The following is a 15,606-nucleotide window of genomic DNA, read 5'->3' as shown; positions in this document are numbered from 1 at the left end:
CAGTTCACTCTACTGTAATTACAAACGTTAAAAACAATATATAAAAGACCCCTGGCTGCCTCAACAAGGCTACGTACTCCAACTGCAAGTAGTGCCCTTGTATAGAATGATCACCCTTCAGCAGCACGGCTAAGTGGAGGCTGTGGAGGCTGGCAATTGGTGCTCCTCTCCTCCGTTCCAGTAGGGACAGCTGATGCTACCACAGGGTTCCTCTTCTCCTCCTAGCTTTGTGGAGAGTAGACTATGAAGTTGAAGTAACCAGCCCCATCCTCCATCCTTTCCCCTTTTCACTGCCATACACTCGCTCTCACATGGGAGATCCATAGGCACACACACACACACACACACACACACACACACACACACACACACACACACACACACACACACACACACACACACACACACACACACACACACACACACACACACACACACACACACACACACACACACACACACACACACACACTTACACTCATATGCAGCGAGTCGTTGACATAACACAATACCAGGCTGTGGACATGATGGGTCCATACTATGCCTTTTAGAACAACTATATTAGCTGTTAGCTTTTCCCATAGGAAAACATGTCACAATTAGCCGCCTTGCCACCCCGAGTCACGCGTGCGCACTTATAATAGCGCGTCAACCAATGACTGAAGTAGACGGTAGCAGCGCACCAGCCAATCAAATATCTTAATATAGGTCAATATGCGCTATAGCGAGAGATAGAAAATCATTCATATTCAAAGTTTAGCTGTTCCACAAGGTCTTGTGGGAGTAAGGCTGGCTAATTGTGGCATGTTTATCTATGGGGAATGGTAACAGCTACTATAGTTGGTCTGAAATGTTTAAGCACAGGGTTAACTCAGACTTTATTAGTATGGATCCATTGAGGCCGGTGTGGTGGTGTGGGGGTTGGTGTTAGTCTTGGGGTTGTTGTCAGCATTAGTATTGGTATTAGTGGTGTTCCTGGGATTTGTGTTTGTGTTGGTGTTCGTGCGGATGCAGGTTATTGTGTTGGTGTTGACTGGTCATGCGGCACAGAAAGTTGCTGTGTGTTCAGTGTTCAGCAGAGGGAGCAGAGCGGGTGTGGTGTGGTACTTGCTTCACTAATGAATTTCCTTAGCCAGGCGAGACCATGGGGAGACTGTGGGGCGAGCTTATTAGTCAACATACTACAGAGACTGGAGGCCCTGGAACCAGACTGATCTCTCTCTCTCTCTCTCTCTCTCTCTCTCTCTCTCTCTCTCTCTCTCTCTCTCTCTCTCTCTCTCTCTCTCTCTCTCTCTCTCTCTCTCTCTCTCTCTCTCTCTCTCTCTCTCTCTCTCTCTCTCTCTCTCTCTCTCTCTCTCTCTCTCTCTCTCTCTCTCTCTCTCTCTCTCTCTCTCTCTCTCTCTCTCTCTCTCTCTCTCTCTCTCTCTCTCTCTCTCTCTCTCTCTCTCTCTCTCTCTCTCTCTCTCTCTCTCTCTCTCTCTAGGCTGCATGACTTAGGCCTCGGCCGATGGTACAGGACTTTTAGCCAAGCAGAGAACCCCATGGTCAGACAGATGGCCCTAGCAGTAAGTAACATATTGTAAGCTATTTTATATTATATCATATTGAATAGATTTGGATTTGTTTAGTATTTATGACTGCCCCCATCTTAATTTGAAACAGCAATTAGCAAGTGCAGGTGATTGAAACACACACACAAACACACCGTACCTAATCTTTAGAATCCATTGGGCCAACGAAGTTCAGCCTCATAGTCGACCACCACTATCTCTCTGCTGTGCCTGGAGCCATTACAAAATGGCCTCCACTCTCTGCCTCCAGCTCCTTGTAGCTCTCCCATCCATTTTGTGTGCTACTGTCAAAGTTGTCAGATAGCAAGATGAGAGGAGAGGGAGAGAGAGGGACAGTTCAAGTGAAGGGATAGGTGAGGCTAGGCTAGAAAGGACGTAGAAAAGAGGAGGGCACTAGTCCAGAGTTTCTTTTTTGGGGGGGGGTATTTCTTATTGGAGGTTTAATTGCTGACTGACTGACTAACTGCATACAAACAAGCAGCGCCTATGGAGCCTTCCCAGCTCCTCTTCTCGAAGAGCTGACCTTGGGCAGACGCCATAAATTGTTATTTTCTAGTGGCCCAAAATGTGCTACAGCCTGCAGTTGCCCCAGCCCGCTCTGTACCCCGCCCCGACTACCCCAGCAAGCCTGTGCCTGGCCCGGAAACACAACCTTCCTGTCATGCTTTCAGTGCAGAAGAATAGGAGCAGGGGCCGCTCTAGCTCTCTCCAACATCCCTAACTGTTTCCCCTACTCCAGGCTACAGCCCCAGCCCATGCCTATGCCCTAGTTGTAGTTGCAGGCCCCAGCCCTAGCTCCAACCTCAACCCCAGCCCCAGTTCCAGCCCTATGCCCCATGCCCCATCCTCAGCCAAGCCCCAAATCCCAGCTCCAAACCTGACCCCAACCTCACCCCCAGTACAAGCCCTATGCCCCATCCTCAGCCAAGCCCCAAATCCCAGCTCCAAACCTGACCCCAACCTCACCCCCAGTACAAGCCCCATGTACTGCCTACAGCTCTAGAAGTCAGCACATGCCAGGCATTCGATTACACATGCATAGGATGTATAGATCCCATGTTGCTTAGGCCTAAGACCACGGCTATAGGGAACCACACACCCCCTTATCTGATCTCTCTAGTAATGTGGGAAACAGCTTCAAAGACCCATGGGGGCAATACTTACGAACATTAGAAAAAGTTTAAGTTCAAGGTTAAGTTTAAGCATCAGCCAATTAAAATCGGCAACGTAGTTGGACGTCATTAGCTGTTCCCGTTACATAAGGTTGCACATTTAGCCCTAGGCTAACCTCAGCAAGTGTCCGTATCAAACCAATTAAAATCGTCAACGTAGTTGGACATGGTCCAACAGCACTTTCTGATAATCAAAGCAACTCCATCACATTTGACTGACTGGTCAAATAGCTCTTTGTGTAGAGTGCCTAGCTCCACGTAATTGTCCAGATTGTGGCAAGGGTTTGAATCTCACATTAGTTTTTTCCCCCTTTGAAATGTAGAATTACATGTATTGTGTTAGTGTGTTGAAAATGGACACCCTACCGCCAACAGCTTGAAAATGAAGATTAAGAATGAATTTAATAAGGAGCTACCTCGTTCTTCACTTTTGCAGACAAGCACACTGCTATGGCCAAATAATCATATTGCATAGGTTATATTACATGGACATGCACACCTAAATGTAGGCCTATAACCTTTTATATGCATTTGTATAATGATCTACTCTGTCACACACGTGTTATTTGGTTCAAAGACAAGCATTAAATCGAATCAAATCATCAAATCAAATGTTATTGGTCACCTACATATGGTTAGCAGATGTTAATGCAAGTGTAGCGAAATGTTTGTGCTTCTAGTTCCGACAGTGTAGTAATATCTAACAAGTAATCTAACAATTCCCCAACAACTACCTAATACACACAAATCTAAAGGGATGGAATAAGAATATGTACATATAAATATATGGATGAGCGATGGCCGAGCGGCATTGGCAAGATGCAATAGATGGTATAAGATACAGTATATACATATGAGATGAGTAATGTAAGATATGTAAATATTATTCAAGTGCCATTGTTTAAAGTGACTAATGAGTCTCTATGTAGGCAGCAGCCTCTCTGAGTTAGTGATTGCTGTTTAGCAGTCTGATGGGCTTGAGATAGAAGCTGTTTTTCAGTCTCTCGGTCCCAACTTTGATGCACCTGTACTGATCTCGCCTTCTGGATGGTAGCGGGGTGAACAGGCAGTGGCTCGGGTGGTTGTTGTCCTTGATGATCTTTTTGGCCTTCCTGTGACATAGTGTGCTGTAGGTGTCCTGCAGGGCAGGTAGTTTGCCCCCGGTGATGCGTTGTGCAGACCGCACCACCCTCTGGAGAGCCTTGCGGTTGAGGGCAGTGCAGTTGCCGTACCAGGCGGTGATACAGCCCGACAGGATGCTCTCAATTGTGCATCTGTAAAAGTTTGTCAGGATTTTAGGTGACAAGACAAATTTCTTCAGCCTCCTGAGGTTGAAGAGGCGCTGCTGTGCCTTCTTCACCACACTGTCTGTGTGGGTGGACCATTTCAGTTTGTCTGTGATGTGTACGCCGAGGAACTTAAAACTTTCCACCTTCTCCACTCTGCTGTTTCCTGAAGTCCACGATCGTCTCCTTTGTTTTGATGACGTTGTTGTCCATTTCATGAGGAGCTTCTTGTCGGAGCATCTTGCAGACCGACAAATAGGCAACTGACACTGCTACATAAATAATCAACGCTACTATAGTATAGGCTATATACATAGACGTGTAGCCCTATACTAAACTTGTATATGCATTAAAAGCAATGAACAGTGTTTTCCTTAACATTAACAAAAATGTTTAAAGCGAGGGGTCTCGAACCCACAGTTATGTCATATTTGCAAAAACGTAACGTTAGCAGTGCTGCATTCGTAACCAAGTGGAAAGTGGGAATTTACCCCAAACGAATGGAAAAAAATCCACTTGAACAGCCCTACAACTGGTGATTCCTTGTGGGAAACTTGTTTATCATCCTGAGCTTTTATGGTTTACGCAGCTTGTTGGTCATTAGCAAATTGGCATTTCTCAACGAGTTCAAAGCAAGTGAATGCATCCAACTGCTATTTACGACTTCACAACTGGTGCATTTCTGCCTCCCACTTGGTTACAAATGAAGCATAATTATCCTAGTCAAGGATGCGACGATCATGCAATATTGGCACTCTACACTTGAGACAGACCAAGTGAAGAGGAACAAAAGTAAACCTTGAATTTGGAGGTTTAAATGTACCTCTCTGGTGGCGATATTGACCTATTTTAAAAAATGCCATTGGTGTGTCAAGAAAAAGTGGGCAGTTTGTTACAGGAAATAATCACGGCCTCCGGGATTTCTCTAATGTTCGCAAGTATGGCCCCATTCATCTATGCTAAGACAACTGTGCATCGTTCCTTCACTAGCAATGTTAGCAAATTCAGATGGTGCTCTCTTTTTAGCAATGTGGGAATCTATAGCCTATAGGCTACTGCCCGCATAGACTAGAGCCACATAGACTAGAGCCACATAGACTAGAGCCACATAGACTGAAGCCACATAGACTAGAGCCACATAGACTAGAGCCACATAGACTAGACAGAAGCCTGTGTTCGGCTGTTGAACACCCTTCAGACACACTCTCTTTGGGGACAGACAGTCTCACCACCGTACTATAGCTCAATTCTTTAATCTGTTCTCGCTCTCTTTACTCTCCTTCCTCTAATCTGCCCATGGGCTCCAGTATGACACAGAATGGCCTCCATATTGTGTTTGTGGAATTAATTATAAATATCGCATTAACCATGCCTTATCTGTGTATCATCTATCCAGAGACATAAGCACCCATTTCCCCATGCATCCATACCCAGACCAGACCTTATGGAAATGATACTGTGAAGCTGCCTTGCCTCTGGTGGGCCCGTGTCTTTATGGTTACACAGAGCAGATGGCCACGCAACATGGTCACATATCTCACGCTAACACTCACTGGCACTGCCACATGCACACACACACACGCACATACAGCCATGCACACACGCACATACAGCCATGCACGCACGCGCGCACACACACACACACACACACACACACACACACACACACACACACACACACACACACACACACACACACACACACACACACACACACACACACACACACACACAGGCCTGAAGAAATATCAAGTTGGACTCAAAAGGTTTTTATTTTATCTCTGATATGCATTAGTCTGCTTTATCAATGCATTTTATGGTTGTCATGTATGACTAATTATACAGCTAGCTGGCATTGATAGCAATGGTTTACATGGCAGACCTTATCCTGACAAAAGATTGAACTGTACAATAGTTAACTGTAGCTAACTCTGTGGTAGCTAACTGTCGGCTATAGCTAACCATAGCTAATTGTATAGATAACTGTACAGTAGCTAACTGTAGCTAACTATATGGTAGCTAACTGTCGGCTATATCTAACCATAGCTAATTGTATAGCTAACGGTACAGTACAGTAGATAACTGTACAGTAGTAGCTAACTGTCCTAGCTGCTAGCCTGTTTGTCAAGGTTACTGTATGTACTGTAGTACACCTCCTGTTTGTCCACTCTGCCAGCCAGTGGTCCAGTAATGTTCAGAGCCAGGGAGAGAGAGCAGAGGAGAGGTATGTGTCCCACCCTCTATTAATAGACCTACGACAGATGCAGCTTTGTGTCGGCAGGGCACTCCGCAGCAGGCGCTAGCCTCGTCAGATGGCCAGGGGCTGGGGCACCGTCAAACTGAAGGAGGCAGCCGGCAGGCAGAGGGGTGGACGTTTCAGATCTGTTGACTTGTCTTAATGGACAAGAGGCCCTCTGGGTCACCAGGAAGATGCATGGGTAATAGGGTTAGGGTGTTAGCATGGTGGCTTATGGGAAGTAGTGGGACTGTGACCTTTACTGAGTGCATGTCTATGTGCATGCTTGTGTCCGTGTGTGTGATGAGAAGCAGCTGGAGGGTAAAGCTCCCTCCTCTGGGTGATCCCAGCTGCATGCCCTGTCGCTGCAATGACTGAGGCCATTGTTCTTCTACAAAGATGAGGCTAGTGCTAGATCAGCTAACTGGGGCTAGATCAGCTACCTGGTGCTAGATCAGCTAACTGGGGCTAGATCAGCTAACTGGTGTGAGATCAGCTAACTGGGGCTAGATCAGCTACCTGGGGATAGATCAGCTACCTGGGGCTAGATCAGCTAACTGGGGCTAGATCAGCTAACTGGGGCTAGATCAGCTAACTGGGGCTAGATCAGCTAACTGGGGCTAGATCATCTAACTGGTGCGAGATCAGCTAACTGGGGCTAGATCAGCTAACTGGGGCTAGATCAGCTAACTGGGGCTAGATTAGCTAACTGGTGCGAGATCAGCCACCTGGGGATAGATCAGCTAATTGGTGCGAGATCAGCTAACTGGGGCTAGATCAGCTAACTGGGGCTAGATCAGCTAATTGGTGTGAGATCAGCTAACTGGTGCGAGATCAGCCACCTGGGGATAGATCAGCTAATTGGTGCGAGATCAGCTAACTGGGGCTAGATCAGCTAACTGGGGCTAGATCAGCTAACTGGGGCTAGATCAGTTAACTGGGGCTAGATCAGCTAACTGGGGCTAGATCAGCTACCTGGTGTGAGATCAGCTAATTGGTGCGAGATCAGCTAACTGGGGCTAGATCAGCTAACTGGGGCTAGATCAGCTAACTGGGGCTAAATCAGCTAACTGGTGTGAGATCAGCTAACTGGGGCTAGATCAGCTACCTGGGGATAGATCAGCTACCTGGTGCTAGATCAGCTACCTGGGGATAGATCAGCTACCTGGGGATAGATCAGCTACCTGGGGCTAGATCAGCTACCTGGGGCTAGATCAGCTACCTGGGGATAGATCAGCTACCTGGGGATAGATCAGCTACCTGGGGCTAGATCAGCTAACTGGGGCTAGATCAGCTAACTGGGGCTATATCAGCTAACTGGTGTTAGATCAGCTACCTGGGGCTAGATCAGCTAACTGGGGCTAGATCAGCTAACTGGGGCTAGATCAGCTAACTGGGCCTAGATCAGCTACCTGGGGATAGATCAGCTACCTGGGGATAGATCAGCTAACTGGGGATAGATCAGCTACCTGGGGATAGATCAGCTACCTGGTGATAGATCAGCTACCTGGGGATAGATCAGCTACCTGGGGATAGATCAGCTACCTGGTGATAGATCAGCTACCTGGTGATAGATCAGCTACCTGGGGATAGATCAGCTACCGGGGGCTAGATCAGCTACCTGGTGCGAGATAACTGGTGCTAGATCAGCTAATTGGTGCGAGATCAGCTAACTGGGGCTAGATCAGCTAACTGGTGCGAGATCAGCTAACTGGGGCGAGATAACTGGGGCTAGATCAGCTAACTGGGGCTAGATCAGCTAACTTTGGTTAATCCTACTTCCATACAGGCCATATTAACTCTGGCTCTGGGTGTGAGGGTTAAGGATTTGCTGGATCGCTGGATCGCACTTATGTGATTTTTCTATCATATCGTCAACATGTACAGACAGACACACATTTACAGCACAACCAGGACGCCACACAAGGCCCATATCAGCACCAGAGGTTATAGGGAGGTCAGCCTGTCTGACTTTGACCAGAACCCCCACCCCCCACCCAGTCATGTGTAACTGGACCTGGCCTGGCAACCCCCTCCCAGTTCTCTGCTCTCCTCTCTCTGGGCTGGTATAAATAGATGTCCATGCCTGCTCCCTCCCTTAACCCAGGGGGCCAAGAAGCCATTCTTCCCTTTTTAAACACTCTGACGTGTCTGTCTGGATGCCTCCTGTCTGCACCTGGTTACCTCTCTGGACTACACACACACACACACACACACACCAATAGACACACACACCCACACACACACACAAGCACACAAACACACACACACACAAACACACACACACACACACACATTAGTCTACAGAAGCTCTGTGGCAAGGGGAGTGCAAACAGGGGTGTACGTTTGAGGAGAAGGGCTTTCGTTTTGACTGTAGAGACGCTGCCTGTCTTTAACCGACCATGTAAATGTCCCACTGGTGACCTGGCCTACACACTGAACTCTGTGTCCAGGCACTTCATGCCCTCCAGCTCAGGTTTCCACACTAAACCGGTCAGTGAAATTCAGCTTTATTGTGCGAATATTGATTGACATACTGCATGAAGACATTCATTCCAAAAGGCTATATCTCTTTTTGCAGAAATGTTGGTAAATTAGCTTTTATGGTTTAAAAAACATTTTGAAAGAGATTAGTGCTTTTTTCACTATCTAATCATGGCATAGGGTTGTTCAAAGACAGACATGTATTTGTTAAAAATCTATCACTTGATGGATTCATTTTAGAGAAACAAATAATATAATTTTTTTGCAAAACATTATATCCGCCTCACTCTCAGAGAAATAAGTAGTACTGCTGGGTTTTAGACAGTCAAATGTAACAGATGAAAAAGTAATTAAAAACAGTAATATGAGATCTGGATTTAAAACATTTACATTTCACAGTTTAGTCAAATGTAAGTCCAGAGCAATTAACAGTATGTGCATTCATCTAAAGATATCTAGGTGAGACAACCACATATCACAGTCAAATATACAGGATACCTACATTCCATTCCAGCTGTTCCAGCACAATGGATATATAGCGTTTTGCAAAAATACGTTATAACAATCATACAAATCTAAAATCTAGGAATTAAAAATCGGAGAACAGTAATATTTTACACACATGAAGAAACCCATAAGTAATAATTTCTGATGAAAAAACACAAATGTGAGAAATTTGTGGATTTAGCATTTTGGAAATAAACTTCATATTGACTGTAGCGTTAATGCTCATTCACCTTGTCTTGGTGTACTGATAGCATTATGGTGGACAGCTAATGGAGGAGGCAGGTCTGTGAGCCTCTGCCTGTAGACTGACAGCTAATGGAGGAGGCAGGTCTGTGAGCCTCTGCCTGTGGACAGACAGCTAATGGAGGAGGAAGGTCTGTGAGCCTCTGCCTGTAGACAGACAGCTAATGGAGGAGGCAGGTCTGTGAGCCTCTGCCTGTGGACAGACAGCTAATGGAGGAGGAAGGTCTGTGAGCCTCTGCCTGTGGACAGACAGCTAATGGAGGAGGAAGGTCTGTGAGCCTCTGCCTGTAGACAGACAGCTAATGGAGGAGGCAGGTCTGTGAGCCTCTGCCTGTAGACAGACAGCTAATGGAGGAGGCAGGTCTGTGAGCCTCTGCCTGTGGACAGACAGCTAATGGAGGAGGAAGGTCTGTGAGCCTCTGCCTGTAGACAGACAGCTAATGGAGGAGGCAGGTCTGTGAGCCTCTGCCTGTAGACAGACAGCTAATGGAGGAGGCAGGTCTGTGAGCCTCTGCCTGTAGACAGACAGCCAATGGAGGAGGCAGCAGGAGACAGAGGAGGGATATCAGTTACAGATGCTCCAGTTAGGAGTGAACCAGTGTTTGCTGAGGTTGCATTCTTTTAAAAAGACCCACTCTGGGCCTCCCAAGTGACACAGCAGTCTAAGGCACTGCATCGCAGTGCTAGAAGCGTTACTACAGACACAGGTTCATTCCCGGGCTGTGCTACAACCGGCCGTGGCCGGGAGTCCCATAGGACGGCGTACAATTGGCCCAGCATCGTCCGGGTTAGGGGAGGGTTTGGCCGGTTGGGCTATACTTGGCTCATTGCACTCTAGCGCCTCCTTGTGGCGGGCTGGGTGCCTGCAGGCTGACCCCGGTCGCCAGTTGAACGGTGTTTCCTCGACACATTGGTGCAGCTGGCTTTCGGGATTAGCTGACAAGTGTTAAGGAGCGCGGTTAGCGGGGTCATGTTTCGGCGGACGCATGACTCCACCTTCGCCTCTCCCGAGACCGTTGGGGAGTTGCAGCGAAGAGACAACATTTTAAAATTGGGGAGAAAAAGGGGGATAAAATACAACAACAAAATAAAAATAAAAAAAGACATTCTCTCTCTTCAGGTGACCCCGCTTCTGCTAATCAGGGTGGTTTACATTCTATTGCATGACCATGTCTGGTGCTTTTGAGTATGTGTGTGTGTGTGCGTTTGCGCTTGTGTGGGTGTGTTTGTGTGTGTGTGTGTGTGTGTGTGTGTGTGTGTGTGTGTGTGTGTGTGTGGGTGTGTGTGTGTGTGTGTGGGGGGGGGTGTGTATGTGTGGGTATGTTTGTGTGTGTGTGTGTGTGTGTGTGTGTGTGTGTGTGTGTGTGTGTGTGTGTGTGTGTGTGTGTGTGTGTGTGTGTGTGTGTGTGTGTGTGTGTGTGTGTGTGTGTGTGTGTGTGTGGGTGTGTGTACGTGTGGGTATGTTTGTGTGTGTGTGTGTGTGTGTGTGTGTGTGTGTGTGTGTGTGTGTGTGTGTGTGTGTGTGTGTGTGTGTGTGTGTGTGTGTGGGTATGTTTGTGGGTATGTTTGTGTGTGTGTGTGTGTGTGGGTGGGTGGGTGGGTGGGTGGGTGGGTGGGTGTGGGTGTGTGTGTGCGTCTCACTGGATGTTGTCATCTGGCCCAAGTTCAAAGCAATTCCTTTACCATCACAACATGGATCATAACTCAACAGCCATCTGCCATATTAGAAGATAGTGTCAAGTCAGAAAGCTAAGGTCAAGTGTATTCACCTTGTGAACCCAGAACTCTCCTTTACAGTAAAGTGAATGTGTGTGTGTGTGTGTGTGTGTGTGTGTGTGTGTGTGTGTGTGTGTGTGTGTGTGTGTGTGTGTGTGTGTGTGTGTGTGTGTGTGTGTGTGTGTGTGTGTGTGTGTGTGTGTGTGTGTGAGTGTGTGTGTGTGTGCCTGCGTAAGTTTGTGAGTGTATGCGTGTGCGTCCGTGCGTGCGTATGTACCTAGAAGCCAAGCCTCCAGTGATCCACATCCCAGAACAGTAAGCAAGGCTATGTTTAATAATGCAGGCGGCAAAATACTCCTCACTACTGAGCAGACACAATGATCCTCTCAAGACATACTGTGCTGTACTACTGTAGTACTGTACTACTGTGCTACTGTACTATACTACTGTGCTTTGTACTCTACTGCTGTACTAATGTACTGTACTGCTGTATTACTCTACTGTACCACTGTCCTACTGTACTCATGTACTACTATACTGCTGTACTGTGCTGCTGTACTACTGTACTGCTGAACTGTACTACTGAATTGCTGTACTACTATATTGTACTACTGTACTACTGCATTGCTGTACTACTGTACTACTATACTGTACTACTGTACATTGGTACTACTATACTGTAGTACTGTACATCGGTACTACTGTACTGTAGTACTGTACTGTACTACTGTACTGCTGTACTACTGTACTATACTACAGTACTACTGGACTGCTGTACTACTGTACAACTGTACTACTGTATTACTTTACTGTACTACTGTACTGTACTACTGTACTGTACTACTGTACAACTGTACTACTGGACTGCTGTACTACTGTACAACTGTACTACTGTACTACTTTACTGTACTACTGTACTGTACTACTGTACAACTGTACTACTGGACTGCTGTACTACTGTTCTACTGTCCTGTACAACTGTAGTACTGTATTGTACAACTGTACTACTGTACTGCTGTACTACTGTTCTACTGTACAATTGTAGTACTGTATTGTACAACTGTACTACTGTATTGTACAACTGTACTACTGTACTGTACTGTAGTCTCCTGCTCCTATCAGACATAGGGGATATAGCAAGACATCCAACAGGATTATATGACCGAACAGCAGGCATTGTGACAGTGAGTGAGAGAATGTGTGTTCGTCCTTGGCTGCTTACTCATGCATTAACACACAAATTGCATTTTATTTTCATTTCACCAGGCAATTGATTGAAAACACACTCATTTACTGTACGTCAATGACCTTTTTCTTGCATTTTGTTACTAGAAGGCAAAGCTCAAGTTGATGTTTTGCCTACAACTAACTGATTTTTCCTGTTCGGTCCTTTCAGACAGAGCTACCTGACAAGCTGCTGTGAGCATGATGGAGGGAGGAGGAAGAAAGAGGAGGGGGGGGAGAAGGAGGAGGAGGGAGGAGGCCAGTGTATTCCTCTCTCTCTCTCAGTGCATTCGGGAGCAGGTGAGAAACATTAACAGCAGCTGCTGCACTGCTCTGCACATGTGGTTGAGGGCTTGAGCTAGTCCATCCCACTGTCTGTCTGTCCACCAGTGGAAACTCACTCCTCTCTGGGAAATGCCTAGTGTACACCAGTTACCAGGAATACATTTAGTAAACGTTTCCTGGACACACATTAAGCCCAGTCCTGTACTAAATAGCTCTTTAAATGGAGATTCTCTATTAAATATGCTTTTTACTTCTGGAAAACTGTCCCTTTGACACTTCAGACAATCCCAGTATCTCTGTGTCAGACTGGTTAGAGGTGAATGATTCTGTGATTATGTGCTTATGTTTAATTCTTTCTAAACAAAAGAAAGAAAGAAAGTTCCACACTCTGCTCCCAACAATTGAACGAGTAAACATAACCAACGGTGCAGCACGCAGAGTTACAACATTAATGCTTGAACCAGGTTGCTTTTCACTATGTTTCAATTCTAACCATTTTTCTGTGTTTACTGAGGTGTTGTTGAAGCTGTCTTCCTGACTTAGCTGACTGGGAACATGGTACTGGAGGACCAGAGTAGACTGACGGGTCTATCACTGTCCTTTGGGGTGAGGTAGTAGGTTGTATAGTTTTAGGGTCATACCCTTCCTGTCAGATAACTATACAACTTACTGTCTTTCCTGAGGTGGCTGTAATATCATCCATCATCTCTGCAGAGCTCTCGTCACTTGGACCTCGATAGGAATATGTATTATGTACTAATTCATGTTGATAACATGTTTGTAATGTCATGTATATTGTATCTATGCATCATTTGGTTCTGTTTTGGCTCTTTGTATACTATATCCATTATTTTGCCATGAAACTGCTCTGCCTCTCTGATGTTCGCACGGGGTGAGGTAGTAGGTTGTGTGGTTTCAGGGTAGTGATTTTGCCCCCTCAGGAGATAACTATACAATTTACTGCCTTCCCTGAAGGGCAGCAAGACTACACCAGACAACAGCAGAGGCCGCCGTTGGCACCACATGAGAATCTAGCATTGAAAATAGGTATCTATTTAGGTATCTAGGTATAACATAGTTATCTATCTGTTAATCAGCTCCAGAGGACACAGGAGCATTTCAGGTAAAGTCTACTGACAATCTATGATTACCATGTTGCTAACATGTTATTGAATAACTTTGAAATTGTATGTATTTAAATGAGTAATAAAAATTATTATTTTATAAATGTCGTCCGTACCTTGTCTTTCTTTTTGCTGTGTTTGGATTTGTTAAATGGTAATATTCAAATGGCAGTCACACATCTGTGCTATCTTTTTTTGCAGGTGCATGGTAATAAGATGAGAAAAAACTGCAACCCCATTCGATGCATTGAACGGATATGGGTGGAGCTATGTCTACATAAGGGTGCTAATTTTTTTAAACTCACAAAAGCTCTGACTAAGGCCTTGAGGCCGTAATGTAAAGTTTATTGAAGAGCAGTGATACTATTTTAATTTAACTAGGCAAGTCAGTTTAGAACAAATTCTTATTTACAATGACGGCCTACCCTGGCCAAACCCAGACGATGCTGGGCCAATTGTGCGCCGCCCTATGGAACTCCCAACCACGGCCTAATGTGATACAGCCTGGATTCAAACCAGGGACTGTAGTGATGCCTCTGGCACTGAGATGCAGTGCCTTAGACCGCTGTTCCACTCAGGAGCCCATACTAGCAAGAGCAGTGTGCGGGTTTGTTCTTTTTTCTCATCTTAAATGATCATATGAAAGTCTTTGATGCGTATGTGCATCAAATGAGGGTAAGAGGGACCTGCTAAATGACAAAAACAAATGTTTTCATTAACTGTTCTTGCTTCATTAAAGCTCATTTGAAAAAAACTGCAGAGTGAAGTATAATTCACCTCAACAAACAGGAGGTCAAGTACAGATTTGAAACGTATGGCAGACCAAGGGTTCCGGATCGCAAGTACACGTGCCAGTAAACTACTCAGGCACAATTTGCATTGATATACAGTGTCTTCGGAAAGTATTCAGACCCCTTGACTTTTTCCACATTTTGTTACGTTACAGCCTTATTCTAAAATGGATTAAATACAACAAAATCCTCAGCATTCTACACACAGTGCCCCATAACGGCAAAGCAAAAACAGTTTTTTCGAGAAATCCTCTTTCCATTGATCATCCTTGAGATGTTTCTACAACTTAATTGGAGTCCACTAATTTACTTAATTGGAGTAAATTCAATTGTTTGGACATGATTTGGAAAGGCACACACCAGTCTATATAAGGTTCCACAGTTGACAATGCTTGTCAGAGCAAAAATCAAGTCATGAAGTCGAAGGAATTGTCCATAGAGCTCCAAGACAGGATTGTGTCGAGGCACAGATATGGGGAAGGGTACCAAAACATTTCTGCATCATTGAAGCTCCCCAAGAGCACAGTGGCCTCCATCATTCTTAAATGGAAGATGTTTGGAACCACCAAGACTCTTCCTAGGGCCGCATGACCAAACTGAGCAATCGGGGGAGAAGGGCATTGGTCAGGGAGGTGACTAAGAACCCGATGGTCACTCTGACAGAGCTCTAGAGTTCCTCTGTGGAGATGGGAGAAACTTCCAGGAGGACAACCATCTCTGCAGCACACCACCAATCAGGCCTTTATGGTAGAGTGGCCAGACAGAAGCCACTCCTCAGTAAAAGGCACGTGACAGCACTCTTGGAGTTTGCCAAAAGGCACCTAAAGACTCTCAGACGATGAGAAACAAGATTCTCTGGTCTGATGAAACCAAGATTGAACTCTTTAGCCTGAATGCCAAGCGTCAGGTCTGAAGAAAACCTGGCACCATCCCTACAGTGAAGCATGGTGGTGGCAGCATCATGCTG

General features: G+C 45.8%; 1 long non-coding RNA gene across 2 annotated transcripts in view; it reads left to right on the top strand.

Moving 5' to 3' along the window:
- Positions 1–13,952, top strand: part of LOC129855215 (uncharacterized) — a 29,066-nt gene extending 15,114 nt beyond the window's left edge. The window contains exons 2-3 of one of the 2 annotated variants that reach the window (XR_008759444.1): positions 1,484–1,565; positions 12,612–13,952. This is a non-coding gene — a long non-coding RNA (uncharacterized LOC129855215). Of the gene's footprint in view, positions 1–1,483; positions 11,071–12,611 lie in introns of those variants that run through there. The other variant, XR_008759445.1, reaches the window with a different exon arrangement.
- The last annotated feature ends 1,654 nt before the right edge of the window (positions 13,953–15,606 follow it).

Source organism: Salvelinus fontinalis, chromosome 5 (assembly GCF_029448725.1).
Source record: "Salvelinus fontinalis isolate EN_2023a chromosome 5, ASM2944872v1, whole genome shotgun sequence".
In the NCBI taxonomy this organism is placed as follows: domain Eukaryota; kingdom Metazoa; phylum Chordata; class Actinopteri; order Salmoniformes; family Salmonidae; genus Salvelinus; species Salvelinus fontinalis.
Note: the sequence above shows the minus strand (reverse complement) of the source record. Positions and strands in the feature narration are given on the sequence as shown.